Genomic DNA, 13,857 nt, shown 5'->3' with positions numbered 1-13,857 from the left:
CCATTACGTGTTTCATATCAGCGCATGCACTGTTTTTCTGGTTTCAAACTAATACAGTTCTAAAGTTCGTGTGATATTTTCTTTGCTTATCAATAGACAAAAAAAGTGCAAAAGCATTGATATCAGTTTCTGCCCAAGTTTTAGGACATACGAATGTAGTCTTTTATAAAAAATATATATTGTACGTGGCAGTGCGTGCGTTCAATAATTCGTTTGCAGCATCAACATACAATGGCATGGCAATGGCAATGCAGTTATATTCGTGTATTTTATTCTTTGCCATATTCTATAAGGAGGAGGCCGCGCTGCAACGTGAGCCTCCCCCGAGCAAAATTTCTGGCTACGCCACTGCTGCTTATGCAGGTTGAAGATACACTCCGTAGGCGACGAGGGGCCACAGCTAATCCGACGCGAAAGACAGACATGTGCGAAAAGTGCCAACACCACGCTATAACGCATTTACGGTGTCTAGAAGGGGGAGGTGAGAGCAACGCGGCGGCGGAGTGTTGCAAGCAATCATGACAGCAGCGGCGGCGCTTCAGTCGACAGCAAGATCGCTCCCCGGGGCGGAAGCACGCGGGTTGGTGCCGCGGGTTTCGAAGCGGGCGTTTCGTTCGCAATTAGCGGTCGCATATTTGACATAACTAGCGTTAAGCTAATGCATATCGTGCCTTGTTAGTAGAGGAGACAATAAATGAATAGCATCTCCTTGATGAGCGGTTAAGTGTTTAAAATGCATTAGATTCGGCACGTCACGGCCGGCACAAATATTTTTCGCTCGCCTCGGTCGCACGCGTTCTACGTGCTTCCCGAATCGTCGGGAGTGAAAAAAAGTTGTCGCAGTTTCACCTGAAAGGTGAAGCATCAATTGCGATAGCAAATTGAAGACAGCTATACGGAGTAATGATAGCAGCTTTATCAGCTGTATAAACTTGGACATGCAGCAGCACAGACAACACACAGAACTGGTCGACGCCGTCGGCGTTTTGGCCCGCGTTCGCTCAAAATGCTTGCGGCGTTGGTGACTGTTGCCGAGCTCTGATATAAATAGGCACTTGGTGCCGCAGCTAAACGTCGCTCCCTTCCCTCCCCCTCCCCCGCACGGCGTTTCGTGCGTCGAAGAAGGCACGTTTGAGAGACGCCTACTTCTGCAGCCCTTAAGGGAGCACAGAGCAGAACGCGCGTTTGTTCTCCGCCGTGCGTTCACTCCCCGTGAAAGCGCGCGTCCCTCGCGCCCTTTCACTCGCACATACAGCGTTCGGCGCGCGGCGACGATTTCATCCCCATTGACGTCATACGGAACCTCACGGCGACGGCTACGGCGACGGCGACGGCGACGCCGACGGCAGAAATCTGCTTTTGAGTGTCCATATAATTGCTATCGCAATAAAAAAAGATTGATTTCAGCTAATGCGAAGAAGGTTATGCTAGCGGTGTGGGTAAACAAAAAAGCTGCACCGATTTCTAGGCTCGCAGTGAAGAGCTCCTGAGGTCGTATTACTGCGACGCACTGCATCCTGCTCGTCAAATTGGTTAATACCAATATAGGATGCTTTAGAAATCATTCCACATAGGAGTTAAGTAAACAAACTTATTTTAGTCGCTGATGAACTAGAACGGCAGGGACATGAAGAATACTCAAAAGGACGACATACAGCACTTGATTATATGATCCATTATACAGGGTGTCCCAACTATGATGCAACAAGATTTAAAAATATGCAAATGCCCCGTAGCAGTACAGAATCATGGCAATGTTGTTTGCCGTGGCTTGTAGATACTCAGATTATTTTTGCATTCCGCCAAATTACATAATTAGTCTTCATTAATTAATCAAATTCTCAAATTTATAATTGGATGAAAAGTGTCAATGTGAAAATTGTAGCAACTTAAAAAACTACCGATACAGCTTTCTTTGCTCAATACGTGCTACCTAAAGTGTTTTTCCAAGCGTGAAAGTAGCCCGCGCATACGCGCAAAATTGCCGCGCGACTGGCCGCTCGAGGCACTTTGCGTGTATTCTCCTTCTTTCACGTTCGGAAAAACACTTTATGTAGCACGTATTGAGCAAAAGAAAGTTGTGTCGGTAGTTATTAAGTTGTTCTACAATTTTCACATTCACACTTTTCATCTAATTGAAATATTCGAGATGTTGATTAATTAAGACTAATTATGTAATTAACGGAATGCAAAAAATAATAGGAGTATCTACAAGCGACGGCAAAAACATTGCCGTGGTTCTGTCCAGCTACGGGGCATTAGGATATTTTTAAATCTTGCTGCATGATAGTTGGGACACCTGTAGATGTTTCGGCTGGGGTTGGAAGTGCAGCTCGCAGACCTTCCAAGTCCTGTTTAAGGCCTTATATGCACGGGGCCCGGGCCGCTGCCACGCTTTAAGTGCCTCATTGTCATCAGGCACCGAGAAAATGGATGTTTTTTTTCTTCTGCTTTTCTAGCAGAAACATAGCCTGTCGTGCAGCCCGGCGCAAAACAGTGCGTCTGTCGTTTCATGCGACTTGAAATGGCTTCTTACGGCATGGCAACGTGTAAAACTATTGTCACCACAAGGAGGTACAAACTGCACAGCGTGAATGCAAAGAGAAATGAGCCGTGGAGCTAAAAGAACCAAACAGAACCATGCAAACCGAGCGCACTCGCTAGCTCCGGCAGCAGCCAAACTACAGCGGAGGCATCTTAGTGTCGACGCGCGCGCCACCACTCGGCATCATGAATCACTGCAACACGCGCCGCGCTCTCCGACGGCTGCGTTGCTCCCACCTCCCCCTTTCTAGCCACCGTACCGCTATAGCTATAGTGAACTAGATAGGGGTAGTGGGTCGAGGGAGGCGGGTAGGGGCAGCGCCGGCGAGGCGAAACACACGGAAATATTGCGCGCTGTGTGGTGGCGCCACTGCGCCTTCACCTGAAGCCGCATCCCCGCCGCACGCGTTCGGACAGGCCCCGACGTGTGATTGTAGTTGCACGTGCGCGGTTTTGTTGGTGGCGTGTGCGCGTTGAGTTGGCTGAAATACTGAATTATGAGATAGGGATACCTCGGCGAAAGAACTATTCCTTTGCGCCTGGTTGTAAGACTGGGTTCAGCAGAGTGAAAGATGCCCCGAAGTTGTCTCTGTTCAGTGTCCCCGAAGATGAAGAAATGCGCCTGACATGGGAGCGGAATCTACACCGCAAGAACAAGCCGCTGGATGCCACTGACGCCGTATGCGAGCTACATTTTGAAGGAAAGTATGTGCTGAGAGATTACGTACACGTGATCGAAGGCAATGAGGTACGTACACCACGCGGAAAGCCCTCTCTCTCGACAGAAGCCGTGCCCACGATTCTGCCTAATCTCCCCACGTACCTTTCGAAAAATCCATCGCTCGAACGGCCCACAAGGAAAAGGGCTGCCTTACAACTCCATGGCGACCAGACAAAAAGGCGGTGCCTGCAAGAGGACGACCTGCAGACCAGTGAAAATGTGGACATAGGTGACGGCGCTGAAAATCGCCCCTTTGTGCTGAGTGTAGTTCCCAAACCCACTGAGCATTGGGCACTGCTCACGTTTCCGAACTATGATGGTGTTGGGTTTGTTTTGGCTTCGTTGAACAGTGAGAAAAAGACATGTCGGCGTTGAGAAGGCTGTGCTGATGAACTACGGCGAGAGCCCCAGTGCAGTAATTTGCCGCACGTACTGTACAGACGAAAGACGTTCGTATGTGAGAGTGTGTCACGGACGATGGACGAGGCAAAGCAGGTGCTGGAGGTAGCACATTCATTGCAAGGGAGCAGGCAGGTTAGAACTCCACGGCGACAGGGCTGAGTGCCACTATTGCCAGTACATGTCTCTCCTGAAGTACTTGGCAGAGAATGTAGGGTTCAAGTACTTGATGACTGCTCGTCTCAGCACCGACTCCGTAGAGAGAGAGAAAAAAAATGACTTTATTGACATTAATCCGGCATGTAGGGGTGGATCAGGCCACGTAGGGCTCCATCAACCCCCTATCTCACTAGACCTCAGCGCGGACCGGTCCGGTGCTAGCTACTAGGAGTTGCCTCCGTTCGCTTTTGTCCGGGCCAGGGCCGCGTCGAGCCGCTGGATGGCTTGGAGTTGCGCCTGATCGTCAGGCGAACTGATGTAGTGTTCCATGTCCGGTGGCAGAGAGTCCCGCACGGTTCCCCCCGCACACGCGTCACACCCCCACAGCACGTGGGCTAAGGTTGCCAGTTCTCGCGCACACACACTGCACGTAGCACTTTCAAACAGTCCGGGACACACGTGCCGGGCTAGGGGCCGGCGTGAGTACTGTTCCAGTCTGTAGCTGTCGTAAGAGGATCCCCTCACGTCGCCCTAGTCTCGGGTGAGGCCCAGGCAACGCTCGGCGGCCCTCTCGGTACCAAGCGAGGATTCCTCCATAGTCCAGTAGCGGGTCCGGGTCCAGGAAGTCAGCCTCGTCCGCTTCCGAGGGGCGGGGGGCGCCGCACGGTACGCGAGCTCACGCGCGACGACGTCCGCCTCCTCGTTGCGGTTGGCCGCTCCTCCTGGGATGACTCCGACGTGAGCCGGGAACCATCGTAGATGGGTTCTGGTTGACTTGGTCCTCGGCAACAGGCTCGCCGCCGGCGTCCAGACGCTCCCGCGGCCAAAGTTGGCGATGGCCGTGCGGGCAGTCGCTCAGGATCGTGGTCGCCTCCGGTATGCCGCTCAGCGCCAGGGCGATGGCGGCTTCCTCCGCTTGCTCCGCAGACGTCGCTCGGACGCTGCAGGCGTTGAGTACTTTCCCGTCCGTGGCCCGGACACCGCTGCCACGTACGTTTCGGCTTGCGTTGGTGTTTGGCTGCGTCCACGTACACCGCCTTGCGTCGTCGGCGTATGTTTCTGCCAGCGCTCTCGCCCTGGCCACCCTTCGCTCCTTGTGCGGTCCGGGTGCACGATTGCGCGGGAGCGGCAGGACCACCAGGCGCCTTGCTACTTGCTTGCTCACTCCTCCCGCTTCGGGGCTTCCTCCCCATAGGATCGGCCCTTGGCGGGTGCAGGCCGACCCTCTGTAGGATCGCTCTTCCGGCTTTGGTTGTTCGAGGCGAGTCAGCTGCGTCGTGCGCTGGGCCTCGCTCACCTCCTCCAGGGTATTATGGACTCCTAGTCGAGCCAGGGCATCGTTGCTCGTACTGGCGAGGAGGCCAGCGCCGTCGTGTGGGCCTTCCTTATTGCAGCGTTGATTTTCTCCCGCTCGTGCCGCAGCCATCCGTGGAACGCGCCGACGTACGAGACGTGGCTCGTCACGAACGACTGCAGCAGTCGCAGGAGATTCGTCTCTCGCATCCCATGTCGTTTCGTGGAGATCTGCTTGACCAGGGGGTCGCCACTCCCACATTCGTTAGCAGCCGGCTCAGAGCGGTGTGGTTGCCGTTTCCCGCGTCGAAGTGCATGCCGAGTACTCTGATTCCTCGGACGTGCGGGATGGTGGTGCCGTCTTCGGTCCTCAGCGTGATGTTAGCCGCCTCCTTCTCCGTGACTTGCGCCAGTGACCAGGAGGTGGCAATACCAGTAGCTCCGACTTCTGCGGAGAGCATCGGAGGCCTGTCCCCCGCAGGCAGTCTTCTATCTGCCAGATTGCCTCTTCCAGTGACTCCTCTATGTGGCCGGTCGTGCCTCCCGTCGTCCACAATGTGATGTCATCTGCATATATTGTGTGCTGGACCTGCGGCAATCGGGCAAGGCGCTCGGCCACTGGTATCATGACTATATTAACAAGAAAGGGGGAGATGACAGCCCCTTGCGGTGTGCCGACGCTGCCCAACCTTTGCTCCTCCAGCTGCAGGTGACCGACGTGGAGGCACGCCGTCCGATTCGAGAGAAAGGCCCGGATGTAATCGTACGTTCGCCGTCCCAGCCCGAGCCTCTCGACCTGTGCCAGGATTGCGGAGTGTAGCACATTGTCAAAGGCACTTTTGAGGTCGAGGCCTAGGATCGCCCTGCATTCGGTCTTGCTGGGGGACTCGAGCAGGTCGTGCTGGATCAGTAGCATTGCGTCCTGCGTGCTCAGCCGGGCCCGAAAGCCCAGCATCGCCGCAGGGTACGCGTCGTGCTCTTCCATGTAACTCTGCCAACGGTTGTTTAGCACGTGCTCCAGCACCTTGCCCGCGCATGACGCCAGGGAGATCGGGCGGAGATTCTCAATGCTGGGCGGCTTGTTGGGTTTAGGGATCAATATCGTTCGGGCGGTCCGCCACTGCTTGGGCAGCGTGCCGGAGCGCCAACAGTCGTTGTAGAAATTCGTAAGGGCCGTGATGGCCACGTCGCCAAGGTTTCGCAGGGTCTTATTGTGGATCAGGTCCGGGCCGGCTGCCGACTTGCAGTTCAGCTCTTGCACCGCTCGGCGGACCTCCCATTCTTCTATATCCGCGTCGAGCGCGGGGTTGTCTGTGCCTTCGTAGTCCGGGTGGCGGACTTGTGCGGTGGCGGGGAGATATTGATCGATGAGGCGTTTGCCCACCTCGTCCTCGCCGTGTTCTTTGATTGCCGCGTGCAGGATCTGCGCCAGTCTGTGTTGCTGGAACGATTTGCTCTGCGTCTCGTCACGTAAGTGGCGGAGCAGCTTCCACGTACGGCTGGCGTGCAGCTGCCCGTCGGCTTCGTTACAGATGGCATGCCACTGCTGCACGCAGAGCTGCGTGCTGTATTTTTAGATTTCGCGGCCGAGGTGGGCGATGCGCTTGCGCAGTGTTCTGTTGTGCCGCATGCGCTTCCATCGGCGTTGCAGTGATTGTCGTGCCTCGATCAGGTGGGCCAGTCGAGGGTCCATAGTGGGGATCGATTCGTCCGTCTCCACTTCCGTGCTCACACGCGCCACCGCATCTACCAGGCTGCGCGTCCACTTTTCGAGGTCCTCAATGGTGGGCGCAATCTCCTGCCGGCGGAAGGCGTTCCAATCCGTCAGCTTGTGCTTGCGAGTCGGGCCTGCTTGCTCCGGACCCGCAGCGGCAATTCCACTTCTATGATGTAATGGTCACTTCCCAAGTTGAGCCCCGTGTTGCGCCAGCTCACCGGTCTGTCATCCGGGAGGTGCACGAAGGCGACGTCGGGGGTGGTGTCCCTGGTTGCTGAAGTGCCAATTCGTGATGGCCGCTGCGGGTCCGAGAGCAGCTCAAATTCGGCCTCTTCAGCCTCGTCCAGTAGGCTCCGTCCTTTGGCAGTCGTGCGGGGGTAGCCCAGTTCCCTGTGGGACGAGTTGAAGTCACCCGCCACGATGATCGGCATGTCGACGGCTTTTCGCCTGGCTTTCTGGAACAGCGTCCGGAACCACTGGCTGCGGTGCTGCGGGTTGCTGTAGGCGTTCATCAGACAAACGGACTCTTGCGTCTTCTTACCGACCACGACTTCGGTCGCGCACAACTCCAGGGCCGTGTTGCCATCGAGGAAGCGGTCGAGCTTGATGAAGGTGATGCCCTTGCGTACAAAGGTGCAGACTCCCTGTGCCGCGCCCGTGTTGCTGGTGCGCGCGCTGGGGGGTGATGCGTGAACGTGGTAACCCGGGAGTTTCGGGGTCTCTTCCATATGTGTCTCTTGAATCATGAATCACGTCAGGAGGCGCGGCCATGGATTGTACTTGTTGTTGTAGTAGGGCCTTGCGGCACCGGAGGCCGTTGGCGTTCCAGTGCCACACTCTGAGCTTGGCGTTGTTGGCGGCCTTATCCATGGCTGGGCGAGGCTCCGGGCGACGTGCGGCTGCCGTGGCCGAGTTTCCCCATCTCCTCCTGCAGTAGTTGGACCATGAAATGTTTCATTTCCTCGAAGCCCGTGTTGATGCGGGCCTCCTCTCGGGCTTCGAGCTTTGCAAAGTCTGCCTTGACGTCGTTTTTGAAATTCTTCATGGCTGACGCCACGTTGTCGACCTTCTGTGAGATCTCTTTTGTGCACTTGTCTTGCCTGTTTAGGCGCGCGCTGATGTGTTTGAACCGGGCCCCGTAGTTAAGGCCGCCTTGGGTATCCGTGTCCCTAGAGTGAAGTGTCGAGATCGATGAGATGGATTCGGTCTCGTCGTCCCCGGTGTTCATGTTCAGGTGTTCGTCCTCGTCCGACTCGATCACCGAGCTACGGCGGGCCTTCTTCTGGCAAGGGGTCTTGCCTTGTTCCAACGATTGCGGCGACGGTGGTGGCGGTGGCATGACCGGCGTCCCCAGCGGGGTGAACGATGCCGTCTGCTGCGCCGTTCCCACACTCCATGGCGTATCTGATTGGTTTCCGTGCTGTTGCGAAGTGAATCTTGCAATCAGCTCCTTCTGCTGTTTCATAGTCTCCTGTTGTTGCTTCACCGTCTCCTGCAACAGCTTAATCGTGCTCTCGAGCTGCATCATTTTGGATGCAAGCGAGTTGTTCTGCGGCTTTCTCGCCGGCGTGCGCGAGCGCTGGCTCTCCTTCGCGTCTTTTTCGCCCTTGGCTCCGCCTCTGGCGATATCTGACCACAACTTCCGGCCGTCACGTGAGGGACTGCGCCGCCTATCGCGACTCTCCGAGCGTCCGCGGCTTGGGGACCGCCCTCGGCTCTTGCTGCGGCTCTTGCGCCGCCCCTCTTGTTTGCTCGGGGAGAGGTCGGGGAATTCGTCTTTTCTAGAAAATCTGGCCTTGCTCTGGGCAGACTTTCCCGCCTTTTCCGCCGCCATCTTGCGCTCGTGTTCGCGCTTCCGAAGCAAGAATGGCGTCTTGAACTTGTTCGCACAGTTACCTGTGCCGGTGGGATGCGAGCCTCCGCACAGTTTGCAGCGAGGTTTGCAATCCTGCTCGTGATTTTCGCCGGAGTTTGCCTTCCCGCAGGCGAAGCAAACCACCACATTCGGTCGGGGGCACACGTCTCTCCGGTGGCCGACCTGCCCGCATGTTCTGCACACTTCTTTGTGTTGGCGGTATAGCCGACACCTTATTAGCGCGCCGCAGTATTTAACGTAGGACGGGACTTTGTCCCCCTTAAAGAGCACGATCACTGCGTGCGAGTTTCCGAACCGGTGCGCTTCGAGCGCCGTACCGTTGTAGATATTTACAACTTTCGCTCGGATCATTTCAGGCGTTTCGCTGAGCGGGATGCCTCCGATTACGCCCTTCACCGTATTTTCGGGTGCCGCCGCGCAAGCGCACACTTCGTATGCTTGATTTCCAATCATGAGTGCATAGATGGCCGCGTAGCGGCTGACTCTCTCGCCTTCCGGCGTGCTGATCACGATAATGTTTTGTGCAACGTTTGGACAGATCGTGTCCCTCTGTATCTGTTCGAGACTTATTCTCGCCGCACCCGCAATCACCTGCACGAGCTCCGGCATCATAATCTTGCCCACCAGCATTCCCCCGCGGGGCCTGACTATCACCTTGCATTCGCCACGTGGCACGTGAGGCATGCGTGCCGTCTTCGCGAAGTTCGCGTTGACTTTCTTGATAATCTGGGCCCGGGTTGGCTGGGCTGCCTTCTTACCGGGCTGGGGTGCCGAAACTTGCTGCGGAGTCTCGGCGTTGTTCAGAGCGGCCTTCTTGCCTCGCTGAGTGGCGACCACCCAACCGGCGATGTTTTCTGGGGTCTCGTCGATCGGCGTTCCGGGGACGGCAACCACCATGCGTCCCGAGCTGCGGTCCAAAGTGGGCTGCTGGTCCCGGGCCGGACTCGTATCCATGGCTGAGTGACCCGACGCCGACATTTCGCACGAAGCGGGGCCACCGGCGCGGTCCGATGCGGCCGAAGCCGTCGCTAAGCCTAGCTGGCCGGTTAGGCATAGCTGGCTCGCCACTTTGTCCGGCGCAAAACAGGCGTAAAATCCGCAAAAATGGGCGGACTCACCAAAATTTGGGCTCTACGTGCTCCGGGTGTCAAGCCGAAACCGATCGTACCGTTTTGGACGGGCTGGGGCGAATGGTCCTCCCAAAATTGGCCTCATCGACGGAGCCGACGCGAAGTACGTCCGCTCGCTCCGAACGCTCCGCAGCGTCTCGACTCCGTAGAGCACATGTTTGGCATTATCCACCAGTCCAGCGGCTGTAATGCCCACCCCTCGCCAGATCAGTTTCTTATCGCAGTGAACTGTTTGTCACTTTACAACATGGCAAGGAGTGTGGACGGTGAAAATGGCACCCCTGATATCATAAATACACTTCTCATTGTGGACGACAAAACTCCCAACATTTCTTCAAACAGTGTTGATGATCTGCTCGCCCAGTTGAGGTTAAAAGAAGCTGAAGAGTCTCTAGCCATAGTAGAAGGTCCCGTGCTAGCCACCTATAATTAGTAATGGCGAGGAGCCAATCGCGGCTAATATTTTACGTAGCAGGCTACGTAGCAAGAAAGTGCGTCCTAAAACTTGACTGTTGTTTATGTGAGCACATCCTCCTCGTCAGGCGAACAGAAGCCACACCTGTTACCCTCAGAGTACACTGAGCAGTGTGACTGGGGAGGACTTTTGTATCCGTCGCAAGATTTGTACTCATTTATTGAAGCTCTTGAGAACATATTCACAGAATGCTTAAGCATTTTAGAGTTGCAGACGAACAGCATCTGCGATGTTGCGGCTCTTGTAAAGAGTAATTTCCTCTGCTCCAATGGTTCTTGGATGCGACGCTCACAAGGAATAAGCATGAGAATTGCTTCTTTCTATGTCCTCACGCGACTCCACTTCTTAGTCAAAGGTATTAACAGCTCGAGAAGCGCAAAGCCACAGAGCTAAGCACCTTAAGCTGAGCAGGACGACCTAGGGGCCTGGCTTTGTTTTACTTGACGCCGCTTTTGTGATCTGAGCGTTTGAGCTGAATAAAATGGTTTCTTACCTTCCTTCAGAGCTTTCTCTCTCTCTCTCTCTCTCTTTCTATTCTTCTTTTTTTGCAATCATGGCCCGGCGGTCCCCTTTCGATGTACTGGTACACCCGCTCATTCCGAGTAGCCACGCGTAGTTCCGCGAACTTTATCATAGGCGGATTTGTACCTAAAATCCCATGGCTGGGAACTTTTCAGACAAAAATTTTTATCTACACAAAGGTGGTTGCTTGGGCTAGTTGTTATCCATGGTAAAAAACGATATCCAGCGCGAAAGACAGGAACTGAGAGAGACGAAACGCACTGCGCTGTGTGTGTGGGTCGTCTCAGCCCTTGTCCTTCGCGCTGTACATCGTTTTTTACTGTTTATTCACTATAGACAACGCTATAGAAATATATTTATTCTCCTCTTGCTGACATTGTGAGCAATGTAAGCATTCAGGAGTCAAGCATGAGCTTCAGATCTATCATACTCTTCCGATGAGTGCGCGGCGAATAAGCGCGCACTGCGGGGCGGTTCAGGTGAAAGGCGCAGTAGCGCCGCCTGCCGGTTTCCGTGCAAACAACCTCGGCTCCCGGGTCGCCCTCATCCCACTACCCCTATCTAGATCACTATTGACCCTTTTCGCGGAGCAGTTTGTTTTAGAGAAACGAGATGGCGCTCACGGCGGCGCGCCATACCTCTCCTCAGTGACCGCGCACGAATACGAAACCATTACCGCTTCTACCTTGCTTCTGTGCGATCAGCTGTCGGAAATGCAACTGAGTTTTCGCTAAAACACTGTGCTCCAATCATGCTAGATTGAATCATGTGGATTGAAGACGTGTGCAATAGTTGGCAGCAAAAATAGTGACTGGCATGTTAAGGAATAGAATGAATCTTTGTGGCCAAGTTCGCGGACCGCTGCTGAAACTGTCCGAACGTGTTACCGGCACTTCGTGATGTACGGCTTTCCTCGATGATACAGAAATTTTCTCATCCACCAGCCTTGTATCGCTAACCTTCAAAGAAAGGGCTTCATCCCAGGAACGTCGGCAACAGTGAGTACTGCACGTTAAACAATGACGAAGGGAGTAGCGCCGCTTCCTGTCATAGTAAGTTTCGCGCACAGTTTCTGCACACATCTACTCCAACTGGCACGGAAACTTACGCCCACTCTTTCACCAACGTGTTAAGAATAAGTGAATGGATGCACACTTGAATATATGCGTACTATATACGCACAATAAATGACGGACTACACCGATGGCGCACGAATGGTCGAAGCTGAATGTTTCGTGACGGTTCACAAGAGTAAGCGAGTTACTAGCTGTAATATATATTTGCTACAAGGTATTACAGTGTACAAAACAGCTACGTTTCAAGCCGTGCGCAGCAAGAACAAATCTATCGGCACTGAGCACACCCGCGAGCGATTAGGCATAAAATAATCAGATAGTGGCCGCACCGAGGAACTTCACTGAGACAGAAACTGACAAGCCACTGCTTCAAAATATTTGCCGAATAAAAAAATGAAGAAAAAATACTAATCCTGACTGAATTCATGAGCGGAATGTTTGGATAGTTTGGAATACATATTTAGTCCCGCTTTTAGACCAAGCACCATATACGCTGCTTGCACCGTTTGGGACATAGCTTAATCAGCTCCGAAAGCGCTTTTGCGTGTTGTCTGCAGCTGTGATCAAAGCTTCGTGTCGTCCACCTAGTCACCGTCTACGATATCTCCGAAAACAGAGGTTTTCTAAGCTGCGCCGGCGTCATACACTTCCATTGTAAACAAGGAGGCAACGGAGGCAGTTGAGGCAAGCAATGGACGCGTCACCACGTGATCAAACATGGCAGCGCCCACGGGATCGCCGCGAAAAGGGTCAATAGTACCGCTTTGGAGCTTCTGCCGGCCTCCTCGGCGCTGTGGCTACAGAAGCGCTCCCTGTCGGCGCTCGTTAGTGTCACGATGCAGTACTTCGCTTAACCGCTCCTAGATGGCGACGCAGTTCCTGTAAACAAAACATACTTTGTTCCTTCACACCGAACGTCACATCCGTTACATGCGCAACGAAAGTTCATCGCGGACCACGCATAAAAAACCCGTGTTAAATGTGAAGCATCAAGCTTACAGCTGTGTTACTGAGAAAAGAAAGGCATCACATTTCTGCAAATGACACCTATTTGAAACATATAAAGCGGGCGAAAATGGAGTACTAACACCAGATTGAAATGTATGACTAATGTTTGAGTAGAATTTTAGCGAAACCCTCGTGAACATTGTAACGATTGCACGTTATTTTTAAACGCATCTATATATATATATATATATATATATATATATATAGATATATATATATATATATATATATATACCGTCTGTTTTTCATGGTTGAGCGCATTGTTGCATAACATACTGCCCGTGGATAGAATGCAGCCTGCAAGCAGATTCCTAGAGGATTCAACTCAGCTTAGACTCCTATGATACGCTGGTGTTGTAATCACAGCCAATCATATGATGAGAAAAAAAGTTACAGGTCTGCGCGGCACACGCAGCACAGTCACAGCGTAAGCTGGTGGAGCGGCGCAAGAGTAGCTCCAATTTCGGCACCACGCACAACAAGGTCATCGCGGCAAGAAGAGAACAATCAGAACTGTCCGCCCTGCGACGGCGAGCTGCGGTTGTAATGCTCTGTACACAGCAGTCTGCTGAGCCCGATCATGCTTGGTTGAAGCCGCACACGTAGCTCTACGATTCGCTTCTTGAGCAGCGGTTTGTACCTTGCGAGGAGAGGCCATAACGTGTACCGAAGAGGTACCCAAAATACGTGGCGCATATCTACCATTGGGATAGCGCTGATTGCGCGCCTCGTCTGAATCGCATCGCGTCTGAATCGCATCTCGTCGCACGCGGCGGTTGCAGGCACGTTAACTAGATGACGCCATCATACTGTCGAGGCTCGGGTCGTCTGCGCCTGCGTCTGCGCGTTTGGCGCGCTGGTTCGTTTAAGCGGAGCTTAAGCATCCTCCAATTTTTTTTTATCGCACCGGAAGTATATATGATTCGGCCGCATGCGA

This window comes from Dermacentor silvarum, chromosome 6 (assembly GCF_013339745.2).
Source record: "Dermacentor silvarum isolate Dsil-2018 chromosome 6, BIME_Dsil_1.4, whole genome shotgun sequence".
NCBI lineage: Eukaryota > Metazoa > Arthropoda > Arachnida > Ixodida > Ixodidae > Dermacentor > Dermacentor silvarum.
This window is presented reverse-complemented; position numbering follows the sequence as displayed.